Consider the following 15,658-nt stretch of genomic DNA (forward strand, 5'->3'; position numbering starts at 1 on the left):
CAACGAAGCAAAGCTATTGATGTCAATTTTTACGCATTCCATTGATTGTAGGACGAGAAATTAACAAATTAGTGAGGCACCTTGCTTAGTATGGTGAAAATAGGCACTTCACCCTAGTTTAATCAGCGTGAGTTCAATGTTGTCTTCATGTTAACTTCATGGTGGAGAAAGAAAGGGATATAATTAGTGGGACAAGGAGGATGCGTCGGAAATCATCTAACTTATTGTAGTATACGGGGTGGATGAAGCGAATGCATGTGGGAGGTTGGTCTGAGAGGATGGGGGGGTGATAGAGGGCTGGGGGTTGAGAGGTAGGAGGTTGAGAGGTAGGATGTGGAGGGGTAGATGGAGGGTTCAATACCGAACTTCATATTATACCTTCCATTTGAGACTAGGTTAGTGAAATTTGGTTGTCATCACCGAAGTGGTTTTGGATCTGGAATTTGCCCGGAACCCCGGGACTTCCGGAACAGGGTTGTTAATCGATAATTAATCGTCATCGTCGATAACGTTAACCACCCGTCAACGTCATCGGAAACTCCGTTAACGATAATGTATCGTCGGATTCATCGTCATCGTCGATAATTCATCGGTGGTTATCGCGACACATTTTGCGTTACTTTCCCGTTTATTGGAGTTGAAGTTGATACGGTTAACTTTCAATTGTTTAGAAATAAATAACTATTAAAGGACATGTTGTTGGCAGTTGAAAATCAATAGTATTGGACATTTTCTATGCACAGGGGGGTTCGACGATGTGTCAAAAAGGAATTTTTTGTCAACTTTTCTGGAGTGTTTTATATTGAAGGGAAAGTTATTAGCAGTTGACAATCAATAGTTTTGGACATTTTCAATACACAGGGGGTTCGACGATGTGTCAAAATGGATTTTTTCAATTTTTAGGGAAAGTTTATTATATTGAAGAAGTTATTAATAAGTGAAAATCAATAGTTTTGGACATGTACCGTCGGTGCGCCAAATAAATTTTTTTTTAACTTTTCGCGAACTTTTTATATTGAAGGGTAGGTTGTTGGCAGTTGAAAACGGATAGTTTTGGACATTTTCAATTCACAGGAGAATCCACCAGTGCACAGTGTTTCCAAAATGGCAAAAAGGTGAAAGAAGTTCTTTGAATCACGAAAAACATTTTTAGCTATAGTGTCTTCAGCAAAGTTTATTTATATTTTTTTGCATTTAAAAAGTATTAGTTAGGTGATTAATCCCTCTAAAGCTGAGAAGCAAGTTTTTGTTTGGTCATTTAAATGAAAATAAAAAAAAAAACTTTTTTGGCAAAGTTGTTGAGAATATCTTTAGTATTAATTTCGCTGAAGAGACTATGTGTCATCTGTCGATTTAATTATACGTTTGTGAAGATTTCTTTGATATACCCCACAAAATTGCTTATTTCAAAATACTTTTCCTGGTAATTTTGTAGAATTTCAAAATGTTCCAAGATTTCGTTCAACATAAGAAAATACAGAATTTTTGTAATGTTAGTTTATTTGTATCTCTTACAACTTAGAAGTTATCGAATGATTTAGTGTCCAAAAAGCAATGTTTTGGTATGGAAGCCACAAATTTCCGCAGGTATAGCTTTACCAAGACGAATCTGTAAAACAAACACTATATATATTGCAAAATATACAAAAATAATTCTACTGTACTGTACTCCTAAGGGAAATTTTTACTAAATAATAAGAACGGGTTATGAGGCTTTGTCGAAGGACTAAAGAAGATTATTTTAACCACTGCGGTTTATTAAAAAGAAAGGAAAAAAATATATTCGTCTTGGTGTTTGCGTTTCGACATCGTCTCTTCAAAACCAGAAAAAATATGTGCACATTTTGTCAATGTCAATTCACCAAGGGGCTGATAAAAACGGGTCTTCACTGTATTCAAAAACGACTAAAACTCTATTATGAGGTCGTTCATAAATTACACTACATATTTGAGGGTAAAAGAAGGAAGCATAAAGCATCTTGTTACATAGTGGAGAGAAGAAACGGAGGAGGGGGCTAAAAGCATCCCAACTAGAAAAAAATATGCATTGGATATATGTATATTATCTTTTATAAAATTCAAAATCTTCTAGTTTAAATTAAAATTATAATAAAATCTATTAATCACCACACCACTTAAATGTGTAGTATAATTTGTGAATGGCCTAATAATAGTGGTTTAGTAGTTTTTTCAATATATGTCTTTGCGTGATAAAAATTACTAATTACACAATAGCTCAAAATTTGTTTTCTTCATGGTCAAAACAATTTTGATCACCTTTTTGTCGCACTGTGCACCTGGGACTCTTCTGTGTACCAACTTACTCGAAAAATTAAAAAAAAATCCATTTTGACACATCGTCGGACCCTTCTGCGTATTTAAAATGTCCAAAATTATTGATTTTCAACTGCCAACAACTTTCCCTTCAGTATAATACACTTTCCCGAAAAGTTGAAAAAAAATTCTCTTCGACGCATCGTCGGACTCCGCTGTGCATAGAAAATGTCCAGAACTATTGATTTTCAACTGCCAACAACATGTTTTTCAACAGGTATTTATTTCTAAACAACTGAAAGTTAACCGCATCAACTTCAACTCCAATAAACGGGAAAGTAACGCAAAATGTATCGCGATAACCGATGAACCGACGATGACGATGAATACGACGATACAATTATCGACGATGACGATGAAGGCGACGATACATTATCGTTAACGGAGTTTTCGATGACGATACATTATCGTTAACGAGTAACGCCGATAAATTATCGCGAAAAATGTATCGTATTAACAACCCTGTTCCGGAATTTTCGATAGTGGACAATACATCCCAATAATTTTTGATTCGCCACCAGTGATGTAGGCCTGCGAATCGAAATAAATTGATGCTTATTTTAATAGATTCTAAACCTATGAGTTATTGCGATTGTACCGGTTTATATGAGAAATTCCTATGTGACCGCAATAACCAACCTGTAGCTCCAGAAACAAAAGTCAGAACTGAATGAAATAATTTTGTTCTATTTCGATCTTTTCATAAGTTATTTGTGTTTCTCCAACTAGAACAAGAGGTTTTTCAAAATGTAAATAAAATTTCTTGTAAATTTTCTTTTCAGATCAAGACGGTATTGGCAACTATTTGAAATCATATTATTATTGTATTTTTCAAATAGTTCCCAATATCGCTTTGATATCAAAAAGAAATGTTACAGGAAATTTTATTTATCGCATTTGAAAAACCTGTTGTTCTAGATGGGAAACACAAATAACATATTAAATGGCACTAATAAAACAAAAAAAAGGGTTTTGTTGAAGCAGAATTTGAAAGATTTGGAAAACTACTACATCTTTTTAAATTTTTTTTATGAGAATTTTGATTTGAAATGGCATTTAAAATCTTATTCAATAAGAAAACAATATTTTGACCGCAAATAGAATGAATTGCAAAAATATCTTAAAAGTTTTTGTTGGGAAAACATTCTGATTGATAGCTTCTCGCTGATCCAAATACACTCAATCAATTCTTTTTCATGTTTCAAAAGATCAACATTTTTTTTATAATTCATCAATTTATTTAGGCCCAAATGCGGTAGCTCGACGAGGCCGATTGTTTGTTTTTTTACAATAAATAAAAAAAAGCTACGTTAAATTTTTGGTCTCGTTCAGGCGCAGCTTTCTGCTGCGTGTTGAGATCCTTTTTCTAGGGGGCGAAATATTGCCAGTGTTGTCCACTGCAAGTTGAGGTTCATTTCGTTTGTCTTTTTTCGCGTTATCGTTCACGTCCATGTCCTCATCCGTACTACTTTCCTGCTGCTCGCAGTCGGATGTTCCAGTTTGTGTTTTACTCTTAAGGGTCGTTTTAGTATGTTCGTTATCGGCATTCGTTTCGTTGTTGTTGTTGCTGGTTGTTGGTGCTTGATCCATAGATGTTGGTTTTGCAGCTGTTAGTGGTTTAGCGTAAGATGGTTGTGTGCTGATTTCAGTTGGATTTGAGTTTTCCTTAACAGTTTCTACGCAAGGTTTTCCGAGGTGCAGCTTCTTCGTGCAGAACTTGAAATTTGCCCTGGGTACGTGACTAGTGATGTCTGTTGAATGAGAGCATCGTCCCTTCCTAACACTGTGAAGCTTAAGTAAGAGGGAATTGGCTTGGTCACACGCATTCTCACCACACGAACACCGTTAGGGATGCCCGGGAAAAAAATCGTCCATGTATCATGTGTAACGGAGTCTACTTCTCCGTATTTTTGCAAGCATTTTTTAATCGCGCCGTCAGGGGTACGCGTAGCCAAATCATGGACCCGAACTTCTACAGCGCCGTTCTCGATGTATACGGGAATGCTATATTTAACATTGCCGCATTTGGCGGTGTGCTGCATGTTGTTTCGCGAGGCGAATGACTCAGCTTGGTTAATGTTGTTGAACGAAATCAGCACGCAATGTTTGATATGATGCATTTGAAGGGTTTTCACTTCAGCCAGATTGAGTTCCATCTGCACTTTTAATAACTGTTCCACTTCCCGAATGGCTGGTCTTACGGGGCATTTTGAAAAATCAACAGCAACACAGTTCGGCCGCATCTGTGTTGCTTTTTGCTGGGCACCGTCACTCATCACTAAATCGCACAGTAGGTATAGGCTATTGTTATATGGACTGCTTGTGTGATAGGCACCGATTGATTTTTAGGTAGAATTGACTGTTTAACTTGCGCGGGACGATTTTTCGCTTCTGCTCAGGGCGACATGTGAAGACAAAACTGAAGATCAACATTTGATTGTTGAGAGCTCATAACTTATAAAAAGAGCATAACTACTAAAATTATTTGTTGTTGTTGAAACAAAATTCATATTTCAAAAACTTTCATCTTTTGGAAAATATATAAAATCATTTTGATAGGAATTGACCTTTAGAATACAAAATTTAAGTTTTGTGAGTCAATTTGTATGAGTTTTAAAAACATACTTAAAGTTAAGTTTTTACTGATCTCTCTCATGCAATAACCTAAAATGTTTCCTTTATCAGAATCATCATACCTTTCCAGGCACTCCTGCAGATACATTATCTGGTTGATAGACCCGGTTGCTATGTAAATATCGCTTTTCAAGCCACCAGAACAGATTGCTTGCCATACGATATATTTCTTTGCGAACTTCGACAGTTGAATGCGTTTGAAAATCTCTGCCAACTTTTCTCTTCCAGTCGACGTGTAATATTCCTGCCCAGGAAGCTGTTTAAAGTCTGCCCTGGCGTAGGTTTCGTCATTCTGTACCACGCAATCAAACTTTGTCAGCATATTCATGTACATCGCAAAGATCGATTTCTGACCGACTTATATCCCTTATCGCCACGATTTGAAGTCACCTCCGTCTTGTAAGTCGACAGTTCGGCTCGTGTTTTCAGCTCGATGCACGGTTTTAGACGAAACTCCCAGCTAGCTTGCGACATCTCGGACGGAGATGTTGAGGCTCCTCTTGAATTCGAATTCGGCATTCGATTTCTCTCCGATCCAGTCTTCCTGGTTGTCGTACAAACGTTTTCAGAACATTTCATTACGCTGGTGACAGTTAATTTGGCCACATTCATCAATTTCGCCAACTTAGCATGCGAGTAGTTTGGATTTTCGCGATGCGCGAGCAAAATTTTGCTCCGTAGCTCTACTTCAATGCCATTTTTACAACTTAAAGTGTACAATGTTAGAATTTTTTCCATCGCCGAACAAAAAATCAATCATGGTACAAAAAATTGGGTAAAATTTAAGAGAAATGGGACCATATTAACACGTGCCCCAAAGCGCTTCATGTTTTATATGGGAATTACATATATTTTTTCATACGATTCATATGAAAATTCGTAACTTTTTACAAAGTGAGCGAAATTTGTTTTTACGGGCGCACCGTAAAAGATGTCAAAAAACCTACTTAATACCAATTTAACCTGCTCCGGAATGTCCGTTCCGAGGTCAAATCACCAACTGGTTCCAAAACCACGATATACAGCCTACTGATGCAATTCTAAGAATTTTGATACCCATATTGCTAGTATGCCATTGAAGTTCACAAATAGTATACCAGTACTGGAACCTGCTTCCGGAAATCCGGATTCCCGTGAACCGAATGAAGCAACCCTATTAATTTTTACCAAGTCCAAAAGCGGATGAGTTCTTAAATCCAAAACCCCCAAAAGCATCAAAATCGGTTGAAATTACCTTAGTTCTTGGCATTTTAGTTTTGTGTGTACCCGGGTACCCACGTCGGCCTGTTACGTAGTAAGAAAGACCAGGAACCCCTCTTAACTCCTCCTTACTATATCAACAATATCATTATCCCAAAAGCTTGACTTAGTGAAGTTTTAAGATGTCACAAAGTTTCAATTTCCAGCTATGGATAAAACATAGGAATTATTTAAAACCTAAAAAGGTACCCGGGTACCGCGTCGGATACATAACGGTTAAAGTTATAAAATAACACGGTCCTACAGCGATTTTGTACTGTTCAAGTGACATAGTATAGGATGTAGATCTCATCACATGCAACACAAAATAATGCATGAAAAATGTCGTAAAGCTTCAAAATTTATAGCCAAAATACTATTTTTCGGGACATTCCGCACTAAATTTTTTTCTACGCGGTCATTTTTAAACCAATTTCCAATTTTTTGAGTGCTCTAAAAAGAATAAGAAATGATCTTTCCAAAGGTATACTATGTTATGTACACCCCTGATTGATTAGTTTACGTTTGGTTACAAATTAAAGATAAAGTTAATTCTATCACATATTAAAACTTTTGAGATGCCGATTTTTTTTTCGAATAAAATTGTTCTATCAAACACATCGCGGCTTCGCATGAAAGCTGGTAATCAACAGTTAATCATTGGTAAGGTGACAATAGTACTAATGGTATTCACCTTATGTGTTTTAGGAACACTGGTGCAATAAAATGGAATTAAGTCTATCGTTTCTCCCGAGATATTTACATCAACTTCGCCCCGACCAACCTATATTCGAGCTAAATCATATACGACAAACATTTTATTCTCTTCACAACAATCATACACACATTAAAACAATAACAAGGAAATACGACGTACCCACGACATCAACTTTCTGCAAGTTGCATTTATAAATTGCTTATGTTTAATGTTTACTTAACTTTGACACCAGCGCGGAAGCGCCAACAGCAGACAACCGTTTTCAGCATGGATTTGGATCACTATCAAAGCACCGTTAGCGTAGTACAAAAAAAAGCTCTAGGGGAATTATGGTTAAAACCGACACCTTAAGCTTAACACTTTTTCTAAGTTGCCACAAAACCAATAAAATTATAATTTTTATGCAGAATTCTTCTTCAGAAAATTCTTAACAAGACTTAATTTTTTCAGCGCTTCAAAAAATTAATTTCATCAAAAAATATTGGTTGTAAAACTTGGAAAACAAAGTGACTTTTTGTAAGCACTGCGGGTAAAACCGACACCCCATAGGGGTAAGATCGACACCCCCTTTAACTTATTTTCTCTCCACTTGATTAAAATCTTTATCTTTTTTAAAAATGAGATATATGCGTGATTAATAAAGTGTGAGTATGTATGATGCAAATATGTGCTTTTTATTGTTTCATCATGTAGTGAGGGGAAGAAAGTTCGAAAGCGTAGTACTATAAATAAGAGTATTTTATGCTATAGGATTGTTTATTGATATGAGTATTTCCAAATAATCCTTGCGCACATCATTGCAACCTCCAGTGTCATTTTATTTCGTAAGAGAAGATTTTCAAGCGTCCTACGTTCTGCTAATTGGATTCATTCACTTATAAGTGACACATACACACTTCTAAACTAACTTCTAAAACTATCTTTTTCAGATTTGATTTTTCGGACTCTGATATCAACGATCTATTGGGGTATACATAATATCATTGTCTCATTGTGATGAAATTCGTCTATGACAAACCAAGAGAACACTAGAAATTCGGTTTGATGACCTTTTTGCAGAAATAGCAAAAGCTTCGTTAAAATCAGATAAGTAAAAATTCCAATTTTTGATTTTTAAAGAGACTTACAAGAAATAAACACAATAAAAGTATTTCTGTGTATTTCTGCTAATTCTAATAGGCTAATTGAAGTGTCACAAAGATCCCCAGTATTTTGAAATAAATCGCAACTATACACAACCATCTTAACAGGGTGTCGGTTTTACCCTAACCATAGGGTGTCGGTTTTACCCCAACAGCGCACATTTTTTTATAAAAGCAATTAAAAATATTGAATTTTTCAAACTCGTCTTCAATGCACCTAGTTGATCATAGGACAGGCCGATAATAATAGGTACTGAAAAATGGGGTGATTTGAAAAGCTTTTGTTCGGTTAAAACCTTAAAATCTACCAACGAAATTTTACATCCAGACGAGTATGAACGCTGCTGTCGAATGTTTTGTTAATTTTTATGACATTCGGCGCACTAACGTAAATCCAATTTTTCTTCAAATGCTCTAAATAAACGTACTAATAATATTGTATCATTATGAAATGAATAAAAATTTGATTTCTAGGAAAAGTTGTGGGGTGTCGGTTTTACCCACAGTGTCGGTTTTTCCCACAATTCCCCTACTGATTTTTGCTTACATTTTAAAGAAGGCAACCGCCGGCACACGAATGGAGATGCTGTTATTTAATTTATTTTATTTTTGTTATGCTTTCTGTTATGAAATATTATATATCAGGCTAACGGCACCGCTGACGAGTAGTTGTTTGTGTCTGTGGCTACTAAGTTCCGGAAAATTCTTTCGTATTTAATCGCTACCACATTTCCCGGTTAAATTTTTGGTATCATTCAGTATTATAAAACTATGTGGTGTGTAGGAAGTAGACTCAAAAACAATGAACTGATTCTACTTGCTAAACATCACACAATTTTTCAATATCTACATAATACTATACTAATAGTTATTCTTTGCTTTCTTGTAACTCTTGGACGGCTCACACTATCGCATTGATATCCTATAGCATAGCATAGCATAGCATAGCATAGCATGAACACCTGCACAAATCGTAGGGTGGAGTTGCAGAATTAAACATATTTATTGTCATATCAGTTTTCACCCCGATCTGCAATGACGCAGACCCGCTTATTTCCACCCACCTGGCTACGTCCTTACAAGCGTTTTTATTTTTATTTTTTTCATAAAACGTTTATTTGACACGGCATTTGCAAAAGCTTTTTTACGCCGGGTTTTTTTTACATAACATGTTATAAAAGTTCTTAAGACTATCACGTTATAATAAAAATTCACTTTCTAATGCTAACACTGAGGATAATCATCATAAGCGTTTTTATTTTGGTAATAGTCCGATCATCTACTTATTGAAAACGCTCGGAACCGAAACAGATTTCATAGATGACGGAGGTAACAAAAGGCGAATCGAATGCATAAAAACCGATATTGGAGGTTATATCAATACTAATAAAATTACCAATACATGCGCAGCTCTCCTGAAAATAATATAATTAAAATAACATGGAAAAATCCCACCGGGAACTCCGTGGTGCCTTCACAACTTCCGGCGGAATGCCGGTACACGTGGGTCTCCTAACAGTCGGTGAGGGACTTCCGAACTGCCGTATGGGCTTCACACCAGCACGCAGAAGCAGTCCCAAAAGCAGGCAGATCGAACAAAGCAACTAATAGTCTCTTGTTGGCATCACGCACAGTGGGACGGAATCAAAAAAAGCCGGTCATTGATATTTGCTACGAAACTATTGGTTATGGCTCTTTGATGTCTTCGGAAAGGTTTCTTCATTTTTTAAGTAGTTTAATATAATGTTGGAAAATTTTTATTTAAGGGGGTATATACGCAGATAAAAAAAATAACTTTGCAAGTTGTTGCCAAAATTGATAGTCATGTATGGAAAGTTTGTAGACGAAATGATTTTATGAAACTTTGTTGAAGTAGCGAAATGGCTATCTATTAAGCGAAAAAAGTTATTGGGTAAAATTGAAGTACATGTCGGAATACCCCCTTAAAAAGTGTTTTTTTCATTTTAACTTTTTTATTTGATTTTTTACAGTTTCTCGATGTTCTAGAAAGTTGTTGATGCTTTCAAAACACACCTTTTTGCGGAATACACTAACTCGCTATCTGTTCGTTTTTAGGGTGTATGTCTGCTTTTTTGGTTTTTCTGGGCTAACTTTAAGGGGCTATGGTTTGTAGAGTAGCAGGTAGTAGCAGCTAAATTTATTTTTTTGATGTTCAGCAAGAAATACCCTATTGATACATATATAATTCATAGCGGGATCTAATAGGATCCTTGGAATAATGCGGGGTAAAATAGATGGATGAACAAGGTAATAATATAACCGAGTATTCTAAGCAACGAAATACCTTATTCATCCAATGACGAAGAAGATAGTTGGCAGGACACTGATGACTTATGAGCATGTCAATAACAAAAAAATTAACTTTAAATGTCGGAATATATGGAATGAGCTAGATTATTTCAAATGTTTATTGATTTCGCATAATAGTTTATTTTTCATGCTTCACAATACCAATAATTTATTGAAACGCTAGTCTATTTTACCCCGCATTATTCCAAGGATCCTATTAGATCCCGCTATGAATTATATATGTATCAATAGGTTATTTCTTGCTGAACATCAAAAAATAAATTTAGCTGCTACTACCTGCTACTCTACAAACCATAGCCCCTTAAAGTTAGCCCAGAAAAACCAAAAAAACAGACATACACCCTAAAAACGAACAGATAGCGAGTTGGTGTATTCCGCAAAAAGGTGTGTTTTGAAAGCATCAACAACTTTCTAGAACATCGAGAAACTGTAAAAAATCAAATAAAAAAGTTAAAATGAAAAAAACACTTTTTAAGGGGGTATTCCGACATGTACTTCAATTTTACCCAATAACTTTTTTCGCTTAATAGATAGCCATTTCGCTACTTCAACAAAGTTTCATAAAATCATTTCGTCTACAAACTTTCCATACATGACTATCAATTTTGGCAACAACTTGCAAAGTTATTTTTTTTATCTGCGTACATACCCCCTTAAATAAAAATTTTCCAACATTATATTAAACTACTTAAAAAATGAAGAAACCTTTCCGAAGACATCAAAGTGCCATAACCAATAGTTTCGTCGCAAATATCAATGTCCGGCTTTTTTGATTCCGTCCCACTGTGTCACGTGGGAAACTGTCCTCCCGGGAACGCTGCGCCTAATGGTTCACTGATGATTCACTATCAGAATTACGGCACCGAGGGTGAAATACGAACTGTTTTTTTCAATCAAAATGCACAGCAGAAAACTGACAGCGAAAAAAGCGTTCTACTCCAGACGAGAGCTCACCTACTTACCTTCACACTATCGCATTGATATCCTGTAGCGCTTAAATTTCATATTCAATATGAATAGGGCAATATTTCACGAAATAGTTGTTTTAAGGTAAATCAAATTTTAACATGTATGTGTGTGTCAACCATCCCAACTAGCTGGCTGACAGCGATTTACAGCAATAATATGTTTCTATGTATTTATCTATGCAATTAACTTAGTACAAGTATTTCAGTAGGTCTTAATTAAATTCCGATGACCCATTTCGTTTACAGGGCAAACCGTGTTCCGAAGTCATCGTTCCATCAAACAGCTCCGCCTTAATGTAATGTTTATATCAAATAGATTTAAACATTATTAAAATTTTCGATTCCCTACTGAAGGTAAACAATCGACGCGTATTTAGTGAATTTATTTGATTTTCACATACGAATAAGTTATTTGTTAATTTATTGTATCTTCACCAATAGACCTCTTAGCCCCAATGGTGGCTGCTTAAACTGTAGATATTTGAGGATATATAACATTTCAGCTTTTATCGAATTCTTCGTCAGGTTGAAGTCAAAAGTCGTCGCCACACTGTTAAAAGCGGTAACAGCGCTCTGGCGACCATAGTTGGTTCTCCTGAACGGTGATCGCAAAAGAGAGTTGATGCGTAGAGCTTGAATATTGGTTTGAAGATCCAGGCGTCCGAGGATTGTATGGCAATTCATCCCGGCAGACAGTAAATCCGAGATGAACAGGGCTCGAGCGTAGTTTCTTCGGAGGCCTAGAGTATAGCTGAAATCTGTTTCGCCACGGAAGATGTTATTCTAGTGTTGAGCGTGTGGAGCGATCCAGCTCGCAATAGATTTTAGACAGCAACCGTCCTTAAAGTTTTTCTCTATACGGAAGATGTCTTGATGCCTTATCCACGATGTGTGAAATGTGTGTTTTGAACGTTAGTGCTGAATCCATGATGACTCCGAGATCCTTGAGTGAGAGTGTCTTGGAATGCTCGAGTCAAACAAATGGTAGTCAAACGGAAAAAGTTCTCCAATACACTTTGAAGAAACTCGGCATCAGTTTTATCTCGTATTTTTCGCAAAATTTTCAGTGGCTTGGAACCGCTTCTCCAGGCCCGATGAGAGGGGAAGGCAGCCAGGGCAATTGCCCTGGGGCCCGGGTCGTATTTGGGGGCCCGCATTTTTACTCGGAAGATGGGTGAACACGTCCGGTATTCATAAAAGAGCTAAAAAATAGCAATATTAATTTCTTTGTAATTATTCGCCTTATTAAGTTGTTAGATGATGAACATTTGTTAAACCAAACGTTCTTAAGGGAGTTTTCTACTTTATGTACAAGTTTAAAATACGAGTTTTTTTGTGGTTCCCATAGACATACACGCAACGCAATAAATCAATTAAATTAAATCAATTTATGGTCCATTTTGAACGCCTATTCAACGTGTCTGAACCAAGCCGCACTGAATGGGAACCAGGAGGGCCTACTGTTAAACCAGGATCAATAGTTTTCTACACTGATGGCTCTAAACAGAGTATGGGTAAATGGCCACCTGTATTTCAAGCGGAAGTACAGGCAATTATTGAATGTGCCACGATCTGTTTACAACGCAACTACAGACATACGAATATATGCATCTTCTCTGATAGTCAAGCAACTCTTAAAGCATTGAAGTCAGTTACGTGTTCCTCTAAATTGGTTTGGGAATGCATTCAATTGCTACAGCGGGTGGGTAGAAAAAGTATAGTGGATCTTTTCTGGGTACCTGGGCACTGTGGAATTGAAGGCAATGAAAAAGCAGACTTACTAGCAAGAAATGGATCATCAAAATTATTCCTAGGGCCTGAACCATTTTGTGGGGTCTCAGAATGCACCATAAAAATGGAATTGAAGAACTGTGAAAATTCAATTATAGATGACATTTGGAAAAATATTACTACTGCCCGGCAATCTAAAAGATTTATCTCACCAAATAAAATAATAACTCAACGGCTGCTTAGTATGTCTAAAAAGGATTTAAGTACTTTCAGTGGTTTAGTAATAGGGCACTTTCCGAGTAAATATTGCCTCAAGCAGTTAGGAAAAATAGAAGATGATACCTGTCGCTTCTGCAACCTAGATAAGGAGAACTCAGAACATTTATTATGTAACTGTGTATCACTTTTCCACAAAAGGAGCAAATTCTTCGATAAGGGGATAATACAACCCTTAGATGTATGGACGACTGCACCCAGTAAGGCAATACGTTCTATAATACCTTACTGGGACCATGCCTATAGTCAGCAAGTGGGAATCACTCAGATTAATAGTGATACAACACCCTGATGTGGCATACAATAAAAAGGGGCCTGCCACAATAGATCAAAACACTGGTCGCAGTGGAACCCAACCCAACGAAAAAAATGGTCCATTTTATATTGTCGACAACACTCCCGATATCCGGCTGTCCGGAGTTTAAATTGTTTTCGATGAAACAAACTCTCGATAAACGGTTATCCAGAGGTTAAACACCTTCGCATCGCGAACATTAACGCATCCTAGGGTGATGAGCCTATTTTGGCACCATCAGGGAGAGGGTCGCACTATTTTTTGAACAACTTTAAAAGAATCCATATTATCTATAACCTTTCTCAGAATAAAGTGTCAGTGTACTGTTTCTTAAACATCTATATAATGCTTATTTAGCAGAATTGCCTCAATTTTCAGCATAAATAAAAATAAATGTTCCATTCTGTGAATCTATTCCCACCTCAACGATCCAAATATCGCCTCATGGATGTGCCAATTTCCACCTCATCGAAAAACAATCTAGTTGAAACGCAATGCCTCATATTCCATTTGCGTCGATTCTAACTAGGTATCCAGATCATGGACGCCAACGTGTGATTTGTAAAACGAATCATTCTGCTTTTTTCAGCCGATCAAAACAAACGTAAACATCACGCACATCAATGCAACTCATCAGCTGTTAGTAGAAGAGCGCCCAGAATTGCGCACGCAGAAAAAAACCATTCGAAGGTTAGCAACTGGAATGACACGTTTCACATCACACATTGCTTTCTCCCCCCGAATTGTATGTGCAGATGAAAATAAAATATCTGCAATCAACAATTAGTTGAATAACTTGAAATAATTGATTACTTATACCTGAAATTGCATTACATTATATTTACAATTTCATGTTTTGGTTTGGCCGCACTGGTGATTCTTTTCTGTATGATGGATGCAAAAAGTTGGTTTTGATTGTGGTAACAACATGCCAATAATAGGAACCCCCGTATTTAGTTTTATCCTATTATAACACTAGGCCTATTCTAGTGTTTGCCGAGTGATTTTAAAGTGAAATTACCGTAAAAAGGTTCTCCAGCTAAAATAAAGGTATGTATCAGTGCAATGTTTAGTATATTTGTGCCGGAATAACGAGATATGAGGCGGTAAATGCTGGCTCGTAAGTGTTTATTTTGCTAAGCGCCGTTGCATCCAGTTTCGGTTCACTACGTGAGTGAGGCGGATTAGTAGATATTTCAATAAGGTGATTTTGTTTTAATTAAAAGTTGGATTTAGAGGATAGTTCTAAATACATATGTGCACAACAAATAAAGAATATAACTTGAGCTTATTTTTTCTCACCTGTTTTAGCCAAATCGATAGTGTCATTATCTCATATGCTTGGTTCGAAACCAAGAGGTACGAAATAGGGTCACAATAGGCTCTACTGCCATAATAGGCACATCACCCTAGTCAATAAACTATTCAAACTTCTTATGCACGAAAATAAATTCTCAGTCGCATCGCTTGCTTGAGGCGAATCCTGACTAACAACCCACCCACTACCCAATCCGTGGCACTTATGGGAGCGTCACTGAGTCGGGACCTTCCGTTAAGTAAGTACCACATCAACACTTCCGTTCTCATATCCCAAGCTACGGTAAAGATGTTCGTGGCCAGCAATGGTGGTTCTCAGGCGAAATTCTCGCTTGGACTGGATCAATTGTTGTTTCCAAACAATGCTCCTCAAGTAGTCTGGCTGGAAATGAGAGTCATCAGTCTGCAATCTACGAAGTATACCGTGCTTACGCAACGCAACGCAACGCAAGTTTAAAATACGAGTTTTTTTTGCTTGAATCGACGGAATACACTACAAGGTATTGAGAAGCCAATTCAAAGTATTTGCGAAGAAAGCAATAGAGCGTCAAACAGAAATGCCAGCCAACGGAAAACGCATTCGTCCTCTTCTACGTTCACTTCTTTGCTGGTGGTGCCGGTTGTTGGCTTGGAATCACTGGGCGTGATTCTTGTTTAGTGAATATTTGTTCCT

The sequence above is a fragment of the Topomyia yanbarensis genome, chromosome 3, assembly GCF_030247195.1.
Source record: "Topomyia yanbarensis strain Yona2022 chromosome 3, ASM3024719v1, whole genome shotgun sequence".
NCBI lineage: Eukaryota > Metazoa > Arthropoda > Insecta > Diptera > Culicidae > Topomyia > Topomyia yanbarensis.